Below are 16,705 nucleotides of genomic sequence, written 5' to 3' on the forward strand. Positions count from 1 at the left end.
TCCAAGACAATCCTCCTTTCCTTACTCTTTGTGCTCACAGCAGTCTTTTCTCCTATCTGCCAGCTGTCCGAGAACTATTTGGTTTCTGCTCTGCAAGGAAAGGGCCTCAATTCACTATACCAACTTACTCTGATTCCTCTTTCTGGTTTCATGTGGTTTTCCACCACTGTGTAATAACCCCCACATTGGGGGCACCTGGGTGGCTCAGTGGTTTAGCGCCTGCCTTCGTCCCAGGGCGCAATCCTGGAGTCCCGGGATTGAGTCCCACATCGGGCTTCCTTGCGTGGAGCCTGCTTCTCCCGCTGCCTGTGTCTCTGCCTCTCTCTCTTTCTGTCTCTCATGAATAAATAAATAAAATCTTCAAAAAAAGAAAAAAATAATAACACCAGCATTAGCGTTCTAAGATACTTTACTCTCTGTCTCTTTAATAACATAAAATTAATGACAAAGAAAAATCAATAAGCTTACTGCCTTCTTTTGCCTGATAGCAACCCTGCCATCTGCAACTTGTACATTTTAGAATTTGCAACTATTCCTTTAAAGGACAAAACCCACAGACTGACAGAGGGGTGGTGGCAGGATGTGATTAGCAAGATATTTAATCCAAATTAACACTTCAAAGGATGGATGGTCTGCTCAGGTGCTTTTGAAACCTCAGTCGGAGCCTGTACTTGTTTACATCTGAAAGCTAATCCTGATGAATCACCCAGAGGGGAGGTGGCATATGCTGTCACCCTTCATCCTAATTGTGAACATAAGCAACGGGCAGAAGCTAGGGTCCTCTAAAAGGCAACTGCTGAGAAAGAAAATGAGGGCTGGAAAAACCCAAAAATATGTGTGATGGGTGAAGAGCCCTAAAATTAAGTGCCCAGGGAAATTAATAAGGCTCATCTCTGCCGTCTGATTTGTAAACGATCTCACTTTTACCTTGGCATTTTATATTTTCTTAAGCAATTAAAGTGTTCTGAAAATTACAGAGAACTAGAATATCCAAGTTCACACCACTCCAAAATGACAACTGCCATATTGTCATATTTGCTTCAAGACTTTTTTCTTATTAAAGAAGTAAACATTTTAGGGATGGGTGAAACAGGTGATGGGGATTAAGCAGTGCACTTGTCTTGATGAACACCGGGTGTTGTTAAAGTGTTGAATCACTATATTATACACCTGAAATTAATATAACACTGTTAACTACACTGAAATAAAAATAAAAATAAAACAACAAAAAATGAAATATTTTAATCAAAGTTGCCCACTTCCACATGGAAATTCATTCTTTCCAGGTCATTTTTATTTATTTTTTACTATTTGTTTTTAAAGATTTTATTTTTAAGTAATTTCTACACCCAGCATGGGACTGGAACTCACAACTCAGAGATCTAAGTGTCACAGGCTCTACTTACGGAGCCAGCCAAGCACACTTTCCAGCTCATTTTTATACTTTGCATATATTATAGTGTTGCTTTGTGTGATGGTCATTTTATTTTCCATATACAAAGTTTTGCTTTTTTCCCCTCCACTTTATGAAGTTTTACTTCCAGCCATTGTTGATAATACATGTGAATCTGCTTTATAGTATTCTAGTATAAGAACATACGGCATTATTTTTCATCCATTTCATTCTCTTGCTGATGGACATGGAGGTTGTGTCTAATTCTTCCCATAACAAACAAGGCCTCAGTGAAGCCCCAGTACCCACTTCCTGGTGGACATGCAGACTTTCTCTGGACCAGTAGCAGAAGGGCTGAGTCGAAAGGAATATGAGTTTTCAATTTCACCAGAACCTGCCAAATCGCTCTCCAAAGTGGCCGTGGCACTCCCACCAGCAGGACCTCGGTTTCCCTATTTCTCTGTAACTTTGCTAAACTCTGATCTGGTTGGGCATTTCCAATCCCATCTCCTTACTCGGGGTCACATTTCCCTCCACACTCAAAATGGCTGAACTGCTGCTCTTCTGATACTTAGCGGCCACATGGATTTCCTGTACTGTGAAAAATTCACATTCTTTACCATTCTTCTACGGGGTTTGTCTCTTTTCTATCTTCTTTTTAATGGCATGCAAGATGAATCACAGAGAAAAACAGTATCTTTGTGACTTTTCTCCACTTGATCTCATGACTAGAATATCCCAGTCTGAGGCTGGGCAAAAGAGCTCCAGGTTTGTTTTTGTTTTAATGGCAAATCTTCTCAAGGAAGACAACCTTCACAGTGTCAGTTTATGGCTTCCAAAAAGTGACGCCGCTGTGTCTCTGCTCCATTTAGTAAAAAAGTCACGCACTAAGCCAGATCCAGGGGCAAGGAAACCAGCCGGCTTACCAGAGCCACATTTTCCAGGCAAGAAAATTGAGACAAAGACCGAGTCTCCAGAATCACCTCACGAGAGGGTTGGTGAAGAGACCACAGAAAAGTCTAATTAACTTTCTTAACTAAAGTGATCTTCCTGTGGCTAACATCTAACATATGCCATAATTAGGACCAATGATAGCTTTCCACATTGGCTGTGGAAAAGCCAGGCAAGGGGGTTCTCCCTAGATGATTCTGGTAATACAAGTTTAGGAATCACAGGCCCAGATCCTAAAAATGCTTAACAATTCTCTTCTTTAGTAGGAGATGAAGGTTTAGCCTGAGGCTCGATTTAAAACAGCTTCGTTTTGCATTTTGTTAAGTAAAAGCCAAATTAAAAGATCAGAACCTGACCCCTTTACAGCTAGAAAAGCCAGGGGGAATGATCTGATTCAACTCTCTTGCACTTTCAGGACCAGACTATGATAGCTAGAGCTGGACCAAGACCTTGGATCCCCTGACCCTGTCCAGGTTTTGGGGCACAGCTCATGGGTGCTTTGGCACCTCGAGCCCTGAGAGGGTACTAAGAGGCAAGGCTGTCAGACCAGGGTACCGGAGACGTATCTCCCTCAGGAGCCATTGGGAATGAGGAGCTTTCCTGCAACACTTAAAGCAATCATTTAAAAATGTCCCCCTCCAGGCGTCTCCAGGATCGAATCCCATGTCGGGCTCCCTGCATGGAGCCTGCTTCTCCCTCTGCCTGTGTCTCTGCCCCCCCTCGCCAACCCCCCCCCCCCGCCTCTGTCTCTCAAGAATAAATAAATAAAATATTTTTTTAAAAAGTCCCCCTCCGCTGACAAATGTTTTTTTTCAATCTCATTTTACATGGGATGTTTCAGCAGATTTATTTCATATCATGGCCTAGATAGTAAGGCACAATCATGAGCAGAAAAGAAAATCAAATGATTCCGGATCTAGGTTGCCATGGCAACACTGCTATTTTGAATACGATTGTTTACTTCAGCAGAATTAAGTTCAGTGTGAGCAGCTAATTAAGATGAGGCTTGAAGCTTTAACCTTAACCTTCACTGTAAGAAAAGAAAAAAGAATAAGCATTTTAAAAATGATGCTTGAAGTGTTGCTGGAGATGTATTTAGCAGAGGGATCATCACCCTTTGTTGGGGAAGCAGAAAACTGATTATTTTTTCCTTGAAGAGGAATGGGGGCCTACTCACCATCTGTCCAATTCCACAAGTCAATATTTCCTAATTTTAAGATATAAAGAGGAACAGAACAGAATTCTTATCAAAACAGAGCCAATTTCACTGTTGACATCAGCAGACTTTCTGAGACCAGCAGACAAGGAAAATCTGATGTTTTCCTTTATGCAGTAGGCAAAAGGATTTTTGTTAGATGCATATTTGTGTAAACAGACTTCATTCCACATCAAAATCAACTTTAAGTATATCTGTGAAGTAACAGGTTGAATTGTAAACAAATACACCAGAATGCAAATGTATAGCTGAGTGCTTCCCCTGCAAAGTGATCACCCTGGGAGGCCAAGCTCTAATTTTCAAAATGCTGACATTGCTGAGAACATGCTGGAGCCTCTTAGGAAGTGTCTCCACTCCCCCTGGAAGCTTCTTCTGGATGTCCTCATGGGTGGCAAATCTCCATCCTCAGAGGACAGAATTACCATTTTGGAAATTGTCAAAAGGCATTAAGAATAAAATCTGAGAAATAATGTAGGTGATCAAGCAAAAATAAATTGCTTTTCTTACATTACACACACTGGTTCTGAAAGCAGTTCTTACAAAGGAATTCCAAAACCAATTCTGCATGATGGCAGGTAGCATAGTATTATATACTTACAGATGTGTTACTTTAAAGGGCAGAATGAACGTGAATTTAAGTTCTAGCTTCTGTAAACAGCTCATAGTCATAGATCAGAAATCTGAATATTTCTATCCTGATAGATGAAAGGCTTGTGAGCATGGACTGGGTTTAGAAGGCTTGAGTTTTGAGTGCCAGCACGGCCACTTATTGGCTATGTGACCTTGGGCAAGTTACTTGACATTTCTGAATCTTCACGTTCTCATCTGTAAAATGAGGATGATGATAATAATAATGATCCATACCCCATAGGACAGTTGTAAGAATGAAATGATTTATTAGCATAAAGCCTAGCACACAGTTCACACCCAATAAATAAAAGCTACTCTGTAATTACTATCACGGTGACAAGAGCAACACCAGCAGCAGTGATATAAATATTAAGGTATTGGTCATTTAACACCAGAGATTTTTAAAAGTGAATTGTAAATGCTCTTGTATATCTACATGCAGTGATAGACACGTATCACAAAGGAAGTCCAGATGAACAAGTGTTCATTCTCCCAACTGGAAGAAACGTCGCCTTTACCAACAGCTAGTGCCCCACCCTGGCCTCAGTGTTGATGGGATAAATCAAGGCAAACATCACCCATCTCACCATTAGGACTGACTACAGAGAGGTCCCCAGTGCATGCTCTGCAGAACAAACATGATCCCAGTGTGGGTGGAAACAGCAGGTTCCTCAGCATGTGGGAGTGTCAAACACAGAAGCCCAGGCTTGTGGGGCCCTCCAGCTGTCCCCCAAACATCTCCCAGGGGGTGCGGGGGAGGGGGACCAGTAGTTGTGGGTGGGACTGCAATGACTAACCTCCAGGAGCCTCATGGTGGTGATGGTTTCATGGTTGATGGAAACTATGAATCAAGGGAAGAGTTTCAGGGAAAAGTCAAGGTTAGTAAATACACTGAAGAAGGAGACAGATTGCATCAAACAACAACAAAAAAGAGATCGGGAAACTGGGCAGAAAAGATCTCTGTTCATAGAATGGCTGCTGGCGGAGTCAGAATTGTAGTGCTGAGTTAAATTTTAAAAGGCAAGACAAGGGGATCCCTGGGTGGCGCAGTGGTTTGGCGCCTGCCTTTGGCCCAGGGCACGATCCTGGAGACCCGGGATCGAATCCCACATCAGGCTCCCGGTGCATGGAGCCTGCTTCTCCCTCTGCCTGTGTCTCTGCCTCTCTCTCTCTCTGTGACTATCATAAATAAATAAAAATTAAAAAAAAAAAAAAAAAAAAAAAAAAAGGCAAGACAAGACTGAGAAAGGCAATGAGAATGGTCCTAGGAGTTAATCCTTCCTCACACACCCACCCTGCCCCTGCTTCCCGCATTTACAGGTGAATCTGAAGAAGGGCAAAGCTGTGAGCCTTCTCTCCCAGAGCAAACATCAGAAACATAAAAAGCTCAGAAACTGGGGAAAAGCCATAAACATTTAAAAAACAGCATAATATAATACAACCTATTCAGAAAAGGCCTTGGAGACAGCGGAGAAATAAAAGTTGGAGCTGGCTGAGTGGCAGAAAATATGAGACATGAGAGGTTTAGGATGTATTTGTGTTGAAATGAGTCCAACATGGATTATTAAGGGCTAGTCGTGGGGGCAAACATGGAATTGAGTTTCTAGCTTTACAAGGACGCCTCTGGTAGGATTGCAGAGATAGTTCTGTATTTTTGACCAAAAAAAAGTGATGCACAGATATTATGAAAATCCTTTTTTAAAAAAGATTTTATTTATTTATTTGAGAAACAGAGCACAAGCAGGGGAAAGGGGTAGAGGGAGAGGAGAACAGGAACCCCCCACGAAGCAGGGAACCTGACATGGGGGCTCAATCCTAGGACCCTGGGATTACAGCTTGAGCTGAAGGCAGATGCTTAACATTGAGCCACCCAGGCACCCGAAAATCCTTCTTGTTACCAAATATCTAAAAATTCTGGGTAAAATTTTTTTCTTAGTCTTTTAAGATGCATGACTGAATAAAGGAAGCTGGAATTAAGGAAGGGAAGTCCTCAGAGTCCAAAAGCAAAATCCCAGAGGACATTCTGAGAGGTGAATGAACCCTGAGCTGGTGTCCTGATCTAGCAAATCAACTTAAATGGTACTCAGGTTTCAGGACACCAAGTCTAGGGTCACAGCAAGATGGGGTGTTTGGAAGGAGGTCACTGCGTGAAGCTGAGAGCCCTGAAGTAACACCCTTGGAGAAAAAATGAACTAGGGAAAAAAATGCCTTGCAAAGGGTCCCAGTAAAAAAACTTGTTTGTCTTGGCTTTGGCCCTGGGTAGAGAGAAGAAGAAGAAGAAAATTCCTCTGGAGATTTAACTATAAGCCTGACCTCACATGTGTTTGTGGCCTGAACTGATACTATTTTTGTAGTCTAAAAACCCCCAGCCAGGAATTTATTTTAGTATGCTTCCAGAATAATGTGCCCTTCTATGTTTAGAGAAAGCAAATGCAAATCCTCTTCAGAGGAATGTACCTTCACTCAAAAGTCAAAAGAAACCCTGCATATAAGGTTCCATTGAACAGGAGCTCACAATAAAAACAATACTCACAAAATACACTGGAGCCAGTTCCAGAATGAGACTCACAGAAACTTGAGATGTTAGTTAATTGTTGCAGAATATAAAACAAGTATGTTGATGATGTTAAAGAAATAAATTAGGAGATAGTTTGAGTTAGGTAGGAACAAGGGACTTACAAATAATTTGTCGGTAAATTAGAAAAATAAACAAAAATAACTTAGAAAAATGGAAAATTAGGGTAATAGGTATTTATACCTCTGTAGATGGATCAAACAGAAGATTAAATGCCACTGGAAAGAGAATTAGGGAATAGAAATAAGAGTTGAAGATATTACTCAGAATTCAGCACAGAGAGACAAAGAGATGGAGAAAACAAAACAAAAAAATTAAGAGATATGTAAGTCAAAGTGAAATGGTCCAACATGCATCTAATTGAATGCCACTGGAAAGAGAATTAGGGAATAGAAATAAGATTTGAAGATATTATTCAGAATTTAGCAAGGAGAGACAAAGAGATGGAGAAAACAAAACAAAAAAATTAAGAGATATGTAAGTCAAAGTGAAATGGTCCAACATGCATCTAATTGAAATTTCAGAAAGAGATAATAGAGGCAATGGGGAAAAGGCAATGTGCAATGAGTGAATGGGTGGAAATTTCCTAGAATTGAGCAAAGCATGCATTCTCAAATTTAGCAATCACAATGTTTTGCAAGCAGGATAAATAAAAAGAACCCTTATTGCTATGCATGAGATAAAACTGCAGATTATCAAAGGCAAAAATAAAAATTCTAAAACCACCCAATAAAGAAAAGATTGATTACCCATAAATGAATGACAACTCAGTTGACAGCTGATGTCTCCACAACAGCAGTAGAAGCAAGAAGGCAGAGGAATAATACCTTCAAGCTCTAATAGAATATAACTGCCAACCTAGGACCACTCAGGAAATGGTGAGGAAATTATGACATCATTCTCTTACCTGGCCAGATCAACAGAATAATAAATGTCATACCCAGATTGCTTTCCTGTCCAAAGTTCATTCTTTAAGAATGCTCAAAATGGATAATATTCATATCACCTTGGTCAATTATGGAGATTTTATCTGAAGGCAGAGAAATGAGCTACAGAGAATGTTCATGTTTTCTATTCCTCTGGTGATGTGAGTCTGTTTAATTCACTAATACAGTCTAGCTATCCTCAAAACAGGGTCCTGATGCTAGACTTTGATCCCAAATCACATGTGGCTGTCTTAAAAGTATAATTCATGTCCACCTTCCATTTTGTTTCTCAAAGTTTCATTCTGTAATGAGCCAATTATGCAAAATAATTCAACTTCAAAGTTCTAGTTGGTTTTATTAAAAAAATGTAGATGCTCTCAATGTTTTGTTTTGCAGATGACATTTTCTTTTTCTGTAATCAACTATTTCCATTTGCTTTTCAAATAATTACCAACTTTATCTTCTTAACTCAGCTCATGCCTGCTGCTCTACTGGCCTCAGCCTTGCAATACCAATTATGCAGTCATTGGCTCCAAACACTTTTGAAAAAAAGGAAAATAATTATTTTTGCTCTCATGATATTCACTCTCTTTGAAAAGATCACATGAAAGAAACTGTATAGCTTCGTTTTAAGAAAGCAGTTAAATTTTCTTTTAGTCAAAAAACTATGCCAATCATAAGAAGATAAACAGAGACAGCGATTTTGACTCACAAAGTTACTACTGGTAACATTTAGTGCCTTATTGATATTTTACAATTTTTCTGTTATCTAAGGTCCTCCCTAATTTCATTTCACCTGTAAATGAAATTATTTTCTTCCATAAATCTAGAAAGGAACACAAATTTGTAAGGGACTATGAAAAAGAAAAAAGTGATCTGATTTTACTGGTTATTCCAGAGGACCAAATTTTTTTTGACCTCTGAGTGGCAAAATCTCAAATGCATTTGAAACTTAAGCTTCTAAAATAAAGCCCTCTGCCCCAAATCCATACACACAACAAATCTTTCATGCACATTTTTTGTTTCTCTATATCTTGATCTGCATAGTGGTTAATTGGGTGTATACATATGTAAAAATCCACCAACCCATAACACATAAAGTTTGTATACTTCAGTGTATGAAATAGTATCTCAATTAAGAAAATATCTACAGGGGCACCTGGGTAGCTCAGTCAGTTGGGTGTCTGACTCTTGATTCTGGCTTAGGTTGTGATCTCAGGATAGTGGGATCACTCTCATGCCAGGTTCCACGCCCAGCACACAGCCTGCTTAGGATTCTCTTCCTCTCCCTGTCTCTGCCCCTCCTCCCCTTCCCCAGGCATGCAGGCATATTCTCTCTCTCTTTCTGAAAGAAGAAAGGAAGAAAGGAAGAAAGAAAAGAAAGAAAGGAAGGAAGGAAGGAAGGAAGGAAGGAAGGAAGGAAGGAGAAGAAGAAGAAGAAGAAGAAGAAGAAGAAGAAGAAGAAGAAGAAGAAGAAGAAAGAAAGAAAGAAAGAGAGAGAGAGAAAGAAAGAGAGAGAAAGCCTACACACACACACACACACACACACACTCCCTGTCTTTAATAAGTCCCAGATGGGGCACGGAAATTAAAAAAGATTCCCAGATGGTTCTAATATTCACTTAGGTTGTAACCATCATCCTAGGGCAGTTAGAACATCTCTTGATTAGAATAGACATTCAGCAAGTATTTGTTTCAAAAAATGTAGAACGAATGAATGAATAAGTGGATGAGTGAATGAGTGAATGAACCAACAAACTAATAAATATCTGTGTTATTCATGGTTGTAGGTATACCATTGACTAGGGCCAGAAAAAGCCCTAAGCATATTTTTAAAAAGAAAAAAAGGGCCAGATGTTCTAAGCACTGTAATGTTTTATCTTTTTAACTCTATCAGCAACTCTACAAGGTGATCTTTAGGTGCAGCCAACATAAATCACTTTGGCTACTTGAAGAAGAAAGAAAGGTAGTTATAAGTATACCATGGTACAGAATGCTGTTGGGAGAGATGCAGAAACAGACTCCAGGCTGAGCTTTGAGGAATTACTCCCCAAATCAGCCAAAGGGGCTCTATCATTATTTGAAACCTGAACAATTAGAAAGGTGCTGCTATAGATGCTGCTCCAAGTTAAAACCGTTTCTGCTACAATCTGGAAGATTCCCAAAAAGGAAGCTGCCTGTTCAATCAAGGAAGCCATTATTTTCTGGTTCTAGCTGAAAATGAATGTCCCATGTCCCATCTCTCTTCCCACATAATCTAGGTCTGAATCCAAATGTTTATGGGACTGTATTTGATTAGCAGGTCTAATTCACATCCACAACAGTAGCTATAAGAGATTCTGAAAATGGGAACTTCCATCCTCTGTAAGAGGAGGAGGTTGGAATAGGCATTGAGTGCGCTCATTGATAGACTCACAGACAATGAACCTGAGGCATAGAGATTAAGAATGGTCAAAGATACACAGCTAGCAAGTGGCAAGGTCAGGATTCAAACTCAAGTATGGCCCCATATAAGAGAATAATACAGTGCACAGGCAAGCTCATGGGTGTGAGGTCTCTAGGTCTTGACAAACTTTCATGCTCATGTTGACTATACTCATTAATCCTGACATCACCTCTAGAATTTAAGTCTCACAATTTCTCATCTTCATAATTCAGAAATATATTAATTTACTTGGCCATTTTATTTTTGGTTTGGAAAGTGTTCTCAGGTGTTGGCAGAGAGGGTTGTAGAAAGGGTTCTTTCACCGAACAGTGACCAAAACATCCATGCCCAGGCTTCAATAAGTACCTCCAACTCCAGCTCCTCACACTAGTTCCATGGTACAAATTAAAAAAACATTTACAAGTATCCTGAAGTTATTTTAGGACTTTCTAGCTTTTAGGAACATCTAGCTAATTCTACTTTCATCAAAAAGTTTGGGAAACTATGTTGGATGTAATAGAATGATGGTTATTTAGCCTCTGCTTGGAAAGCTATTACATAGCTCTCATGAACTGGAAACCATGAGACTAAAGCTTGTGATATATCCTATTATCTGAAACTGTATTTCCACACATCCTTAGTACAGTTCAGGCTGTCCATCTGTCTATCTCCATCCATCCATTCATCCATTCCCCCACCTACCCATCTCTCTATGCAAATGACCCAGATAATAGAATAAAAATATTAAACTGTATCTAAAATAAATATGTCAATAAATATAGACTAAGGTTGAGAGAGAGAAGGGTCAGTTCCAAATCACAGGACTGAATGTTGAAATTCAGTTGACGGAATTGTTGAAATGTTGAAAGTTCCTCATAAAGGAGAATATGTCAGCTATTTTTTAAAGACTATAATTTTTTAAAGAGATCCTTCTAGGGGCAGGGGAAAGAGAAATGCTTCGTTTGACATTACAAGTTATAACGTGCAAATCTGTCAGTTTGGGAAGGGTAAATATTTGCTGAAGATTAAGTGCATGGCAGAGAGATGTCATTAAATCACAGTAATTAAAAAGTTCAATTTAGTATCATGTGCATCCACTCCATTTTTGATAAGCATACAGCTTCAACAACCCAAGTCATAGTCTGATCGGTCTCCACAGTGTAGAAGGAAATGATAAATGTCTTTAGCACGACTTCCAACAAAGTGAGCCTGAGTTAATTATTCTGTGTGCAAGTGAAAATGGATTTGGTTAAACAAATGGCCCTGCCCGCCAAGGATATTGGCCACATGCTGGACTAAATCTCATATTAATCAAATGTAGATCAAACTCTGTCAGACATGTGCACAGAAGGAAGGCTTTATTCCTTTATTTCTTATTAGTCTTGGTCTCTATATGTTGTGATGGAAGATTCCTGCAAATATTTTTGGCTGTGCATTCATAATTTAATGATGTGGCATTAAAAAGCAAATTTGAAGCCCCTGCCATGGGTACTGTTTACAGATTGGTGGGCTTCATATAGTGGGACTGATAATTCATTCAGGTTTTCCAGAAATGGATCCTCTCATCTCCAAACTGGCCAGAGTGATGGATGAAGATGCTGTTTTTAGACAGGAAGGTCCAGAAAGCCCTCTTGGAGGAGGTGGCATTTACCCAGAGTCATACATGCAATGAGGGAGGGAGGAAGTGATGCAAATATCTGAGTGGCAGGGTCCAGACAGAGAAAATGGAAAATGCCGAGTTCCTGAGATGAGAACAGTTAAACAAGGCTAAGAACTAGTCAAGAGGCCACTGTGGCAGAGCCCAATGAGCAAGGCGGAGACAGAATGGAACGATATGCATTTATAATGTATGGAAACAATTTCCTATGGGGCACCGGGCTGGCTCAGTTGGAGTGTGCGACTCTTAGTCTCAGAGTTGTGAATTCAAGCCTCATGCTGGATGTAGAGATCACTTTAAGTAAATGAATAAATAAAAATATTTTTAAAAATTTCCACCTAGACCTTGTCAGAGACATTAAAAAGAGTAACATTAAAATATTTAGTGATATCTTATAAAAATCGATCTGAACCATTGTTACAGTATTTGACATCAAACAAAAAAATCACTCTGATTTAGCTTTGGTTTAATCAGGTAGGCTAACAATTATGTGAAATTATTTATTACTGTTCAACTTTGTAAAGATGGTGAAAAATTTAAAAATCCATACCTCATAAACACACTAAAGACTTTCTGAATAAGATGGAAATCTGTACACAGGTTTGAGCTAAATCAAAGGAAGCAGCTCACATTGTGGAGAAAAATCAAAAGCTTAAAAAAAAAAAAAACCCAACCAGTTGCCAAGGCAACAAGAAAATCATTCGACAGAAAATATAGTTTCCATCTCAAGCACGTTCACATGGAGAAGCCAAGTATCTTCTGGCTCTGCATTGGGATTTTTATGTAACCTTTATCCAGTCATTTGTGGAGACAGGTTAAGAGTTGAGAACTTGGGAGAAGATATTTGCAAATGACGTATCAGATAAAGGGCTAGTTTCCAAGATCTATAAAGAACTTATTAAACTCAACAGCAAAGAAACAAACAATCCAATCATGAAATGGGCAAAAGAGATGAACAGAAATCTCACAGAGTAAGACAGACATGGCCAACAAGCACATGAGAAAATGCTCCTCATCACTTGCCATCAGGGAAATACAAATCAAAACCACAGTGAGATACCACCTCTCACCAGTGAGAATGGGGAAAATTAACAAGGCAGGAAACCACAAATGTTGGAGAGGATGTGGAGAAAGAGGAACCCTCTTACACGGTAGGTGGGAATGTGAACTGGTGCAGCCACTCTGGAAAACTGTGTGGAGGTTCCTCAAAGAGTTACAAATAGACCTGCCCTACGACCCAGCAATTGCACTGCTGGGGATTTACCCCAAAGACACAGGTGCAGTGAAATGCTGGGACACCTGCACCCCGATGTTTCTAGCAGCAATGGCCACAATAGCCAAACTGTGGATGGAGCCTCGGTGTCCATCGAAAGATGAATGGATAAAGAAGCTGTGGTTTATGTATACAATGGAATATTACTCAGCCATTAGAAAGGACAAATACCCACCATTTGCTTCAACGTGGATGGAACTGGAGGGTATTATGTTGAGTGAAATAAGTCATTCAGAGAAGGACAAACATTATATGGTTACACTCATACGGGGAATATATAAAATAGTGAAAGGGAATAAAGGGGAAAGGAGAAAGAATGATTGGGAAATATCAGGGAGGGAGATAGAACATGAGAGACTCCTAACTCTGGGAAACGAACTAGGGGTGGTGGAAGGGGAGGTGGGCAGGGGGCTTGCGGGGGGGGGGGGGTGACTGGGTGACGGGCATTGAGGGGCACTTGATGGGATGAGCACTGGGTGTTATTCTATTTGTTGGCAAATTGAACACCAATAAAAAATAAATTTATTAAAAAAAAGAAAAGAGTTGAGAACCCACTGGTGCCTTGGTCAAAGCTGGAAGGCAGGCAACTTGCCAGGAAAAAACCCTTTAGGGGAATGAGAGTAAATCCAGTGGTTCTCAGGCAAAGGCACAAGACTTCTTTTCTTCTCTTGAAATCATTCTGCCACTTTTCCCAAAGCACTCAATTTTACAGAGAACTCCCATTTATGAGCTAGACACCAAATGATTATTGAGAGACTAGAAGGTCACATAGCAGGGCTGGAGGGCTTCCAAATCCTTCTCCTTGAATTTCTGCAATTTCGAAGAGTGACTCAGAGCTGACTTTAAACACCATCTGTGCTCCTCGCTGGGCACCCTGCTCAAAGCCCTGCCACTTGCATGCTGCCAAATATGGTCTTGACTCTCCCCTCACAGGCCTTCTCCACCTGGAGACTCTGCTGCTCCTGGGGGACCCTATGTCCTGGCCCCTCCTGTATGGAGCTTCCCCATTTCCCCAGGTGGAGCCTCCCCAGGTGGAGCTGGCTGGTCCCTCCCCCCCAGGCCTGCAGTGAGCATACATGGTATTTAGTGTCTCTGCCCTCCTCTCCCCAAAGCTTGTGTGTGGCCAGTTTCTTAAAGGATTGTGACTTCCTATAGAGACGGTCCTTGTCCTATTTCTAGTAGGACACCAGGGCTGAGGTAATGGGTTTCAGCAAACCAGAAAAAATGAATTACTATATTGCTCTAGGTTTTAATGTAGAAGGACAATCCCAAATCACCAACAATACAACTAGCAGGAAGAACCTAAAGGCAGGCTGTGGAAGAGGGAGGTGGCTGTAGAGGCAGGTGGCTGTGTCTGGTCCCAGCTCCTGCCCTTGCTAGTGAGACCTCTGAACCTCTCCTTTTCCGACCCGTGTCTGCAGAATACCACCTGCGTCCTGACAGGTGGCAGCAGGTGTTCCACGACAACGGGGGACTTGGTTTTCCAATAAGTTCAAGATGGCAGGGTTAAAAACATTAACTGGCTTTATCATAGTACTTCACCCACAGAACTGGAGGAGGATGAAATGAAGCAAAATGAGGGAGCACAACAGAATGCTCAACAAATGCCAACTGTTGTTTTCATTATTGTTACTCTTCTCATCCACCTGGACGCAGCAGATTTTTTTCATAATGTCTATAGATTACTTTTAATTTAAAAACAAGAAAGCAAAAAAAAAAAAAAACCCAAACAAACCAAAAAATACCAAGAAAGCTATTTTACTCAAAGAACTAGTCCAATTAGCATGCAACCCAGCTAAGTTTGTAATATATTTTTTTTCTGTATCGTGATAGAAATGATCCCGTTCCCAGTTCTTCCTCTGCATAAAAGTTATACACTGCTAATTTCTCTGTCAAAAAAAAATTTTTTTTTTAACTTTGGAAAGTCATGTTTGAAGAAAAGGACTCCCAGGATAGGGGAACCACTCACCCAAAGTCTGATGCAGAAAGTCTCCACCATACATACATCTCCCTCCTCTCAGACATGAGGGGAAGCTGCCCATTTGCTTTCCCAAATATCGAGCATCATAACATAAACATCATGCTATGAATTTGCCCTCAGCATATATCTGCATTCCAAGGGTCACCAAGTTGATGGGAATCCACTGGAAACGTACCTGAACTCTTGTTTCCTCAAAGCCAAGGACAGCAGGTGCATTTTATATGAGGATTATAGGGCCACTTCAGGTAACTGAACAGAGGCCAAGAGTTAGTCAAAAAGGAAATGATAGGGGCGCCTTGGATGGCTCAGTTGGTTAAGTGTCTGCCTTCAGCTCAGGATATGATCTCAGGGTCCTGGCATAGGGATGATAGCCTGTTACTCCCTCTCCCTCTGCTGCTTCCCCCTGCTTGTGTGCTCTCTCTCTCTCTGTGTCAAATAAATAAATAAATACATGCATACATAATCTTTAAAAAAAAAGAAGGAAATGATAAAGGTGCAAATTCAAACTATGTATATTTCTTTTCTCTTTTCTCTAACTACTCTGGTAACTAGATTTTCTAAAATTATTCTCTCTCTGTTTCTCTGTCTCTGTCTCTCTGTACACTGCACATACACACCATACAGCAGGGGTCTCACTTTAGATGGACTCTGTTCGGGACAATCATTTGCAGTAACACTGTTAGGCACAGGCTTAGAGATAATGCAGAATGTCACACAGGCCCCAACCAGGGCGGAACTGAGCAAACAAAATAATGTGCCCATTAAAGTATTTTAAAGGTCAAGAGAAACAGTCTATCAGTGTTACAGGAGGGATTTTTCTTCTCACCAATGAATAATCTCATTTAAATGAGTATCATTTAGGGACACCTGCATGGCTCAGAAGATTAAGCATCTGCCTTCGGTGTAAGTCATGATCTTGGGTCCTGGGATCAAGCTCTGTGTTGGGCTCCCTGCTGAGCAGGGAATCTGTTTCTCTCTCTCCTCCTCTCCTTCTGCGCTCTTTCTCTCTCAAATAAATAAATATTTTAAAAAATAAAGGCATACCACTGAAATACTTCAGAAGTCTAAAGAGAAACTAGGGACAAAGCTCTGAGGAGTCGAGAGCAAAAAAATGGAAGAAAGTCAAGGAGAGAAGCACAGGAGTCTATTTTAGGAGGAAAAAGCAAGAGTGCAAACACTGTCTGGCATGTGTACATGAGTGCTCCAGATGACAGATGGGGAGCTCCAGGTCATGACAAAGAAGACAGGTGCATCAGCCACACAGTGCTGGTGGAGGGAAGGGGATCATCATCTTGTGGTTCCAGAAACAGAAGGAACAGTACAGCCTAGGACAAAACCCCAGAAATCTCTACCTAGAGATGCAACTCTTCTGTTTAGATTCTCAGGCAGAGAATTAGGATTAATGAGATTCTCAGGGTCTGAAAGATGTTGAAGTCTAAGAGATTTAAAAGCTCTCATCCTGCTCTCAGGATGAGATTGAGGACAGAATATTAGTAAACAGATTAGTTCTATCTTGGAAGAACTCTAAATTCTTTTTAGTGATTTGGAATATAATGTATGCACTGGCCAAGCTAATCTAAAAATTTTAAGCAGGGCTAAGAGAAGCCTGAGTTACATCTTAAGACTCTTCTGTGGCAAGGTAAGGCATGAAAGCCTAGCTCATAAGCTAAGTCACACC

General features: G+C 40.5%; 1 protein-coding gene and 1 pseudogene across 5 annotated transcripts in view; one reads left to right on the forward strand and one right to left on the reverse strand.

Moving 5' to 3' along the window:
• The window catches only part of SHLD1 (shieldin complex subunit 1), a 79,690-nt gene that overhangs the window by 8,224 nt on the left and 54,761 nt on the right, over positions 1–16,705 (reverse strand). The gene's annotated exons all lie outside the window — the stretch shown is intronic.
• The window catches only part of LOC140618844 (cytochrome c oxidase subunit 7B, mitochondrial pseudogene), a 49,959-nt pseudogene continuing 34,968 nt past the window's right edge, over positions 1,715–16,705 (forward strand).

This window comes from Canis lupus, chromosome 26 (genome assembly GCF_048164855.1).
Source record: "Canis lupus baileyi chromosome 26, mCanLup2.hap1, whole genome shotgun sequence".
Taxonomy (NCBI): domain Eukaryota; kingdom Metazoa; phylum Chordata; class Mammalia; order Carnivora; family Canidae; genus Canis; species Canis lupus.